Source organism: Sus scrofa, chromosome 9 (genome assembly GCF_054392235.1).
Source record: "Sus scrofa isolate SSC_HxYL_T2T_F1_AM1 chromosome 9, Sscrofa_HxYL_maternal_Yorkshire_Landrace_v2.0, whole genome shotgun sequence".
In the NCBI taxonomy this organism is placed as follows: Eukaryota; Metazoa; Chordata; class Mammalia; order Artiodactyla; family Suidae; genus Sus; species Sus scrofa.
The window spans coordinates 141023909-141034368 of record NC_139391.1 but is presented as its reverse complement, the minus strand read 5'-3'; positions in this window follow the sequence as shown (position 1 = coordinate 141034368).

The window sequence follows — 10460 nt, the reverse complement described above, 5'->3', positions numbered from 1 at the left end:
GGTCTGGTCTGCACTGAGGGCAGGTGGATCTGGAGTAACGGTGCTGTGAAGTCCAGCAAACACCACGCTCTAACTGGACAGGCGTGACCACACTGGGCTCCAGGCCCAGCCAGGGAGTCTCGAGAAGAGCTTGAGTGCAGCACAGGTGGAAGCTGATGGAATGTTCCTTGGTCCCTTTTCTCTCTGCCATCCCCTCCGCAACGCTCCACCCTGTGATGCTGTTGGGTGAGGCTTAGACACCCAAGACCCGTAAGATTGTAACCTACACCCTGAGAACACGTGAAGTCAGGGTTAGCCAGACTTCGGGGTCCCACTTGGTACCTGAGACATAAAATAGCGCCTGCCTTATCCATAAACAAAGATGTCTCAGTCATCAGCGATGGCAGCCACCTCCAGGGGAGCCCTGAGGGAGGCAGGAAGGAAGCATAGACACCTGCTGTCCAGCAGCCATCAGACTGCAGCCACTCCCCAGGATGTGAGAACACAGGACCCTGGCCCCAGAGACCCGAGGTGTACCGCAAAGGAAAGATCTCAGTGAGCCCAGAACGTTGCATCTTCCCATTTGGAGAAAATCACTAAATTCCTTAACTTGAGATATCTGGTTTCGTCTATTAACAGTGATTGTCTGTTGCCACTGTCTTCCCTGTACACCCTAGCTTCCTCTTGCCTCCTCAGAGCGGCGTTTTGGGGTTACTTGAGATGCTGCCTCCTGGGTTTAAGGCTTCAGTTTTGTCCACTGAATAAACACATGACTCTCAACTTTTAGGTTGCGCATCTTTTTGAGTCCACCAAGTTGTAAAAGAAAACTGGCCACCTGCGTGATGCTGACATGGGGCTGGTGAGTGGCAGGCAGAAGATAAGCCTGGAAAGAAAGGCGGGGACCACATGGTGTGAGACCTGACGTCCCTGCTCAGGGCTGAGGATTCGTCCTGGGATTTGCTGGGATTTGTTCTGAAGATAGAAGACTTTGCAGCCCAAAGTTAAGTAAACAGGTTTGTGTTTTAGAGCCATCCTAGAACAACACTGAGGGCGGTGGAGCCGACAGGACAGAATAAAGGAGGGAGGGAGGCAGGGAGGGAGGGAGGGAGAAAGCCCTGGAAGAGCTGTTGCAGAAACATCAGACACGGGATGACAAAGACCTCGATTGAAGGCTACTGGGCAAGAGGGACCGATGGGAGACGAACTAAACTCACCAGGCAGACTATTCAGCCGAACTTGGTGACCCGCTCATTGGTAGAGTGAAGATGGCTCTCAGGTAACAGGCTTAGGTGACCAGTGCCTGGAGGAACAAACATCACGAAAGTGGAAACAGGGAAAGGGGCAGCCTGGGAAGAAGGAGGAGCGAGAAGTTCCGACTGAAATCTGCAAACGTGAGCGGCATGAAGGGCAGCCAAGGGGAGCTGTCCAACCGAGCTCGGGAGAGAGCACTGGGTCCCGACTCTTCGGGCACCATTGACTGAAACCGCCCGCCTTGGCCGGGCACAGTCCTAGCCGTGCGCATGACTTGTCTCCCAGAGGAAGCCCTGATAAGGAACAGGAGCTTCCCTGAAGCCTGGGAAGGTTGGGAGAGGCCATTAGAGGGAGGGGACGGCCAACTTTGTAGGATCCTTGGTGCTGTAATCCATCCTGGCTGGGAGGTGTGAGGGCCGCCAGAAAGGACCCTGTGCCAGACCAGGCCCGTGTCAAGCAAGACGACTGGCCAAAGACACCTGGAAACTGATCCCCTGCCCCTAAGACCTGAGGCTGGGAGCCACGTGGCAGCACAGATCTGCTGGGCTCCCTCACCTGCTGCTCTCTGCCCGGTGCCCCTTCCCGAGAAAGTCTCTGGCTTTGTCAGCACGTGTGTCTCCCCGGACAACTCTTCCCAAGTGTTAGACAAGAGCACACGCTTGGGCCCTGGAAGGGGTCCCCTCCCTGCAACACGGTGGGGGAGTGGATCCTGGGACTGCATCTCAACACCTGGACGTGGTCGCTGGCGAAGGGCAGGCAGATGAGGGCATGTGTGGAGGGCAGGTTGCACCATACTCCCTGCGTGTTATTTCCGTGTGCAAACCCACGTCCTACACCCCAATCAAAGTCATCTTAAAACACAACTTTCGGAGTTCCCGTTGTGGCGCAGTGGTTAACGAATCCGACTAGGAACCATGAGGTTGCGGGTTCGATCCCTGCCCTATGCTCAGTGGGTTAACGATCTGGCGTTGCCGTGAGCTGTGGTGTAGGTTGCAGATGCGGCTCGGATCCCGTGTTGCTGTGGCTCTGGCGTAGGCCAGTGGCTACAGCTCCGATTCAACCCCTAGCCTGGGAACCTCCATATGCTGCGAGAGCGGCCCAAGAAATAGCAACAACAACAACAACAACAACAAAACAAAAAACACAACTTTTCATAAATCTTCATTTAATCTCTCGAGGAAAAAACCCTAACTTCTTCTGCTGGCCTTTGAGAATCCTGTAGAACTCAGTCCTAGCCTGACTCCTCTTATTCCTCGCAGAGCCCCTGAGCCAGCGGTTCTCAGGGAGCCCTCTGGGGACTCTCGGCCTATCCAACATGCCTCAGAAGCTGTGACATAAAAGCCCGGCAGGGAGTGTGCACCCGGAGGAAAAGTTCAACCTGTGTGTGAAAGACGTTGCTGCCACATCCATCAACAAAGGATGTTAGTCAACTAACTCTGGGGAAAACTCCCCATTGCCCGTCCTAACTGGAAATGTACTAGAACAGGAATTCTGGGGAGTGAGCTCAGCTTGGGCCATCGCAAAGGGGGAGATGGACCAATCTAATAGACCCGTCAATGTCCACATTGCAGCTAAACTCGAAGAAACGGCCTCTCGTAGATTTTTGTCTGTCTTCCTTTTTTTTTAGGTCCGTGCCCTCAGCATAAGGAAGTTCCCAGGTTAGGGGTCACATTGGAGCTGTAGCTGCTGGCCTACACCACAGCCACAGCAGCACCAGAGCTGAGCTGCATCTGCAACCTACGCCATAGCTCATGTCAATGCCGGATCCTTAACCCACTGAGCAAGGCCAGGGATCGAACCCACGTCCTCATGGATACTAGTCGGGTTCGTTACCGCTGAGCCATGACAGGAACTCCAGATTTTTAATATAGAATCAAAGAAGAGTAAGTCTCAGTGCTAGACACTTACCCCCTGCACCACAAGGGAACCCTTTTTTCCAATATGATCCTTTACTTATAATGCTCACATGGTGAAATCAGAAGGAATGCCTAAGTCGTTACTGTTAGTTTGTTTTTTGAGCACCAAGTATTGTTAAGACTTGAGCGAGCAATCATGACTGTGGTTTTATTCGCCGTAATGGCATTTTACACGATTAATATCTATGTGTTAACGGCGCAGTTATAAACACCCAATCTGTTCTGAAGTCAACATCCTAAGAAATATACCCCCCGAAAAAAGAATCAAAGAAGAATAGCCCCAATTGCCTACAAAGCCTGCTAAAAACATGCCTCTCCCTACTAACGATCTATGTGAGGCTTCAGTTTTTTTTAGTATATACTTCAACCAAACACCTGTTGCCAGAAATTTGCAAGGCAGAATCCGATGCCAGAATCCAGTGGTCTTCTAGTTAGCCAGACACCAAAGAGATCTGCAAAAATGAAAACAAGGAGACTCATTTAATTTGTTGCTGTTTTGCAAACTATGGTTATTTTTCATCAAAGGTCGTTTATTGGTGTTAACATGTAATGGCTTTCTTCTTGTGGTTTTTAAATGAATAAATAAAATGTTTCAATGTATCAGTTTTCACTTCTAATGAAGTAAATACCAGTGACATCGCCCAGGTGAGCAATGGTGGCTTTCATCCTTTTTAAGAGTGGAGCGCTGAGAGTGGAGTGTTTGAGAACGGCCAGCCTGGAGGAAGGGGGAAGTCAGCTCAGGTCTCTCCCCTGCTGGCAAGCACCTTCCTCCCCTGCTCTGGCTTAGAAGGGTCTCGGGAAGGACTCCCTTGGCTCATCTCCTAGGGTCATAGACCCCAGCAGCACTGTTTAGTCTCCATTCCTCTCTGAGAGCTCGTTGGTTACACCTAGAGCACCTGGGACCTGGCCTCGCCTTACGTGGCTTATCTCTGCACCTGGACCACAGTCCATCCTCCCAAGAACCCCACTGTGCCGGAATGAGTTCCCCGTCCCAAGATGTGGCAGCTGAGAAGCCAGACCAGCTGAAACAGTGCACTCGGATCTGTGCGAAGGGCTGAGACATACACGGAGCTTGGTGCAAAAGAGAGATGGTGTGTGTCTCTACATCCACGGATGGATTTCACGCCCAGAGAAGTGGGCTGGGGACCTTCCCTTTTCCTGGAATGAAACATACACAGAGAGTAAGACCTTGCCTTTTTGCAGGAATGTGGCTGTTCCATCTGGCAGGTAAAATGTGAGTTACAGGGTATTTTCAAAAGATCTTTTCCTCTCCTTCAATAATCCTTAGCAGTGGGACTTGAGTAAATACCGTTTATGATGAGCTGCAATCAGAATATCAATGATTTGAGCTGGGCTGGAGGCAGCAGGTTTACAGGGGCCAGGGGTTTTGAGGAAGCCAGACTCCAGCTAGATTCCTCATTCCGCCAGGAAGCACCGTGTAGCCTTGGGCACCTGCCTGAATTCAGTTCCTCATCTGTAACATGCGAGAAATAATCCCTACCCTGTTAGGCAGTGGGGGCGAAGAAATAAAATGTCACTTTGACCTGAAACGTGGGTGCTGAAAGCGTTTCACTTCTTTTCTCCCTTCACCTGTGTGCTCCTCCATCCTTCCTTAGGCGGCGAGGTCTCCACTGTGGATTCAGTCGTCCCTCTGTCCTGTCAATCACTTCTCCCCTGGACCCATTCGGAGAACGCGTGATAAACTTACTTAAGAATCCTGATAATTGGGTCCAAAATAGTGAAATAGTACTGGATTAAAAAATTCTTTAAAAGTTAACTTTCAAGACCCTTTTCTATTTTCATTCAAGTTTCAACTCCATTCCCCCATCTTACGAGGGCATTCTCAAGTTCCCTCACCTGAAAGGTTTTTTTCTCTGAGGCTCCAACATGTGTATAATCTGTACCATATAATTTCACCCTTAGCGATATATGGTTTGTTGTTAATCAAGATTCTTGATCTGAAATAGAAGCACTTAAAGTGTTCTGTCTCCCAGATGTTCTCCCAGTAGCAAGTGTGCAGAGGTACACACACACACACACACACACACACACACACACCAGCTCCCTGGGGAGGGAGAAATGATACCTCTTTTCAGCGCACGGCAGAGAGAAGATGCTCCTTGTGCCCTGGCCAATGGGAATCAGAAGACAAGACTAGGAGGGACGTTGGCCTGAGCACGAAGAAGAAGGAAAGTGGTCTGAGGAGGAAACACGGGGGACCAAAGGAGGGTAAGTGAGCGTGGAAAGGAAGAGAGAAGATAAAGTATAGGGATTCCTGATTTTTCGTTTTACGAGTCACGTGCTCCAATTCGTCTTCTGCGAAGGGCACTGCTCAGAGTCGTGGGCGAAGCGTCACCTGTCCATGCACCCATCCATCCATTCCCTGTGACACAGGCATTTTTAAAGACCTAATACGTGCCTGGTGAGGCCTAGGACCTGCTGGATACCTAGACAAGTAAAACGCAGTTCCAGACGTCGAGGAGCAGAAGAGGAAAACTCGTAAAACAGACCTTTCCATGACCACGAGAGAGCTGCCACGCTCCGTACGAAACGTGAGGAAGGCGACGTGAGCGGCCACAGAAGTGAGGGCTCCTCTGCGAGCATCAGCTGCGAGCACCAGCTGCCAAAGGAGAAAGGAAATGGGATCCAAAGCAGGTGGAGGACGACTGCCAGCCCCTGGCTTCCGTGTGGGGTGGGTCATGGTCCACGGGCTCGGCGGGACAGTGGGGGGCCGAAGGCCACGGTCAGCGGTGAGGGAGGGCCGATTTTTATGTGAACCCTCTGTCCGAGCCAAGAGAGGAAGCCAGAGTCTGCTTCAAAGGAATATTATCTTTAGTAACAATAACTCTTACGGTTAATGTCTCTAATGCACCTGTTACTCACGTGGGTTTTCTACTCTGAGCGCCTCAACAACCCAGCTTTTCCCTGTGAAAATCTGGGGATTGAAGACATAAGCTCCCTGCCGTGGGTCAAAGAAGGTGCCGCGGCCGGTCCCCCGCCGGTGGCGCTGGGGCAGGGCTGGCTCCGACCTGGGCCTGGGGAGTCAGCTGCGGGGGAGGCCCTCGTGGGGTGCACCCCCCACCCAAGGCGATGGGGCATTGTCGTCGTGGGATCACCACGTGGGTTTAGAAGGCTGGAGCAATAAGCATGAAGAATAAGGAGAAAACTTGGACCTTGGGTAAACGGAGGCCTGTGCTCATGTTCAGAGGCCAGGCCCCGGGGGGAGCAGAGCGGGAAGTCTGGGTCCCTCCAAACACCGAGAGGCGTCTCAGCTCAGGCCCCCGCCCAAGCCCCCGTGCTCCCACCCCTCCCAGCCCCCCTTCAGAAACCACCGCGTTCTCCTCAGGCAGATGTGAGCCTCCGATGGAAAGAAAAGGTTACCTGTCTGTGGGCTTCGAGAAAGGAGAGGTGCAGTCCCCGGGATTTAAGAGGAATGAAGATTTTTCCTAAGAAGGGCTCTTCCTTTTGGACCCCCCCGCCCCAGGCGCCCCAAAGGACGACCCATAAAGAACTCGAAGGAACTGTGATCAAACCACAGCTGACGTAAACAACATCACTCCCCCGCCTTGGCTAACCTCACCTTTTAAGCAGAAAGCTTTTGTGAAGGTTCCTGTGCTTTGGAGAAATATTAGGTGCTGTCACCTCCACGGTGTGGTGGTCTCTAGCCCGAGCCATGGGGGGCCCCCAGCATGAGGGCATGTGGTCCAGCCACCCTGGGAGGACAGCTGTGACTCCTTCAGGGAGCTCAGAGACACAGATACACACACAGGGACACACCGGGATACACACAGAGACACACACACAGATACACACACACAGACACACACACGCATGCCTCTTTAGGAAGCCAGTTTGCTCTGTCCCCCAGTGCCCTGCACCAGGTCCACATCATCGGAGCCCCTGTCCCTCCAGGGCGTGTGACTCTTCCTCTCCTGTCCTCCTGCTCTTCTCAGAAGAGCTCTTTGCAAACCCCTTGCGTATTTCACCGCTGACCCCAGAGAGATCCTTTGATTTTTTAACTGGTAGGTTCAACATTAAATAATTCTTAGAGAGACACAGGCCACTGATTTTATGCAATTTGCATCACCACATTTTAACTTCTCTTGAAAGCCGAGCCTTTTGGTCCTCTTGTTTTAGAAGTATATTAAGATTTCTGTGACCTTTATGAGATGGCAGTTGAGACACAGTCTTTTAAATAGCAAAACCAAGAACCAATAACCTAAAGTGCATATTACTGACCTTAGTTTGATAAACAAATTAGGAGAGAGAACTCTTCTCCCAAAGGAAAGAGAAACTCGGGGGTAGAGGGTTCTTGTAAAGTTCACATAGAATGAAGCTTATAGACAGATGCTATAGACAGATGATACAGAGATAGAAAGATAGAGAGATAGAGATGATAGATGATAGATTCCAGTATTTTAAAAGAGAGATAAATAGATAGACGGATATATAGAAATACAGTAGATAATAGAGAGAGAGAGATGATAGATTCCAATGCATCAGACCCATCTTCTGATGTGCCGTAGCGCTTTACACACCAACTCCGTGTTATATTTTAGGTAATTGACTTGAGTTTGTGAAGTCTTACACTTTTAGGCAGTACCTGGATGGCAGAATAGGTGGGAAAGCTGTGGGTCAGAGTGTCCAGCAGCTATGGGCCAGGGCACAGCCACAGCCCCGAGCACCTCGCTGGCTCTGGCCCGAGTGAGCCTCCGTCTGTGTCAAGGTCGGTCATGGCCACCAGCCCTCCTAGGACCGAACCTGCCCTGAGTCCTGGATTGATTTGGCATGGCCTCCTCCCGGGTGGGTCCAGGCGGTGGTCACACTGGCAGCAGAGCTCAGCTAAGGGGCCGTGGAGCCCTGTACGCGGGACCAAGTCACAGGACCAGAGGGGACCTGAGGGCCACAGTGTCTCCTGAAGCGTCCACAGTGGGGTCTTGGCCTAGCTTCTCTGTTGACCTAGGGTCTGCTTCAGCTTTGCGGACATCTCAGTAAGGACCCATGGGACATCTTGTTTAAAACGCTGTGACTTTCAGCGACCCTCTTGGGGGGAGACTTGTTGCATTGGGCTTCTTAGGTGACTAGTTGGGAACAGAGAGAGTGACCCCCACCCATTAAATGCTAGGGACATTCACGCAGCCTGCGGGCATATGCGTTTGACATCTCGGATCCACAGATATCACTCCACGAGGTCAGTGTTCAGTCTCCCCACTGAGACCCTATGATTGGGAGTCTCCCCTACTCTGCTCTGCCAGACCTGCCCGGATGCCCACAGCCCCGCACCTGGCCCTGGGCAGTCCCCACCCACCCCATCCTCTGCACCGATCCCCAGGGCTCTCCCGACCGAGCACCCAGCAACCCTGGGGATCCCGCGCCCTCCTCCTCAACACCGCCCTCGCCCAGCCCGGGGCACACTGCCACGTCTGCCCTGTCTTGAGTCTCCTGGCCCTGCCTACAGAAGACACATAGAAGCGGTCGGCCAGCACTGGAAAAATACAGATTTCTATGATACTTTAGCGCTTTATTTCCAAAGTGGGAATGCGAAGACGTAGAGCTGTTTTCATTTACAGTTTCCGAGGTTGAAGCAGTGGGGTTTGCCCTGGAAACCCACTCTGGGTGACTGCCCTGCGGGGGTGGCACACAGGAAACCAGCCCTCTTCCTGTGCACCTGTCAGCAGCAGGTAGGCCGAGCAGGGCGGGAGTGACCTTTCAGGTCACTTTCCACCAGGGTGTGAGGAACCCACGTCTGCAGAGGCTGAGATGGGAACTGCTTTGATGACAGTCACTGGGAGGCTCTTCCAAACCAACCATAATAAGAAAATCGAAGTGCATCAAACAAAACCACAGCACGGTGTGCGTGAACCATTTGGAGAGAACACACAAAGATTTATTGTGACTCAAAGTCAAGACAAAACACTGAGAACCGGGGCACCCAGATACTGCCTTTTCATGAACGTTTACAGAGGAATTATTGGGCACCTACTGGATGCCCAGTACACTTAGCAGAATTAGCAGTCGCTGCCCCCTCCCTAAAGCCAGTGTAATTTATTTCCATTTTCAGGAAGAGCATTACTTGGGGTACCCCAAGGTCTCTTACGGCAGAGACGCATGATTTCTTACACTGAAGTATCCCTTAAGTACCTCCGTGTGTATGGGTACAAGTACCTGTACTACACTAGGAAATATTTTTACTTTTAAAAATGCAGGAGTTCCCTGGTGGCCTAGTGGTAAAGCAGCTGGTGTTATGCCTGTAGTGGCTTGGGTCACCGCCGCGGTGGGCACTGGGTCCCTGGCCCAGGAACTTCCACATGTGGCAGGCATGGCCGAAAAATACAGGCAGCAGGTTTTGAAGAAAAACTGCTCCATTTACAGCACTCGGGATGTGATCCGTGTACTTCGCCGAGGTGAGCGCCTCACCATAGACTGCAGCCTCTTTAGCACAAAGGCCCCACCACGTTCTCCACTGCGCCTGTGCTTGCTGAGCGAGGACCTGCAGTCCCTGAACAAAAGGCATCTCTCATGTGTTCATTCTCCGGATATTTGCTGAAAGATGAACGTCCGCCACTGGAGTTCCCTTGGTGGCTCAGCGGGTTAAGATACAGTGTCCGTGAGGCCGTGGGTTCGATCCCTGGCCTCGCAGCGGGTTAAGGATCTTGTGTTGCCATAACTGTGGTGTAGGCCACAGAGGCAGCTCGGATCCAGTGTTGCTGTGGCTGGTGTAGGCCTGCAGCAGTAGCTCCGATTCAACGCCTAACCCAGGAACTTCCATGTGCTGCAGGGGCAGCTGTAAAAAGAAACAAGTTAATACAATTTTTAAAATGTTTAAAAAGGAAAAGAAAGAAAAAGGACCCATGCCTGCAGGCACAATGCCCCCTTCCTCCCTGGCTTTACGTGAGGACGGTGATGAGAAAACACCATCTTCAAAGCAGGTATTTTCAAAGTCAATTCTGAAAAGGTGTTTGGCAGAGAAACGCGCCTGCTCTTTAGTTAATTGTTGTTATTTCGCACGTTCTTCTTCGCCTTTTATATCTCAGCGGTTGATAGATCACAAAGCAAGGCTCTTCGATTCCCGGAGATGAATATCATTCAGTCTTAGCCTAGGCTAAGCGGGATGGATGGGTTCAATGCAGAATATTCTCGTTTATCAGAAAACAGCCCTGGCCACTGGTCGTCCCACGGCTGGTCCTCTGTCCCGCTCCTGCAGCCGGCCGGCTTCCGGCGGGACCATCGGGGCCGGAGGCGGCCCTGGACAAAGGCAGCGGGGCTGCCTTTTGCCTTTTACCACCTCGCCTGGCTCAGGGTTTTCCTTCTTCA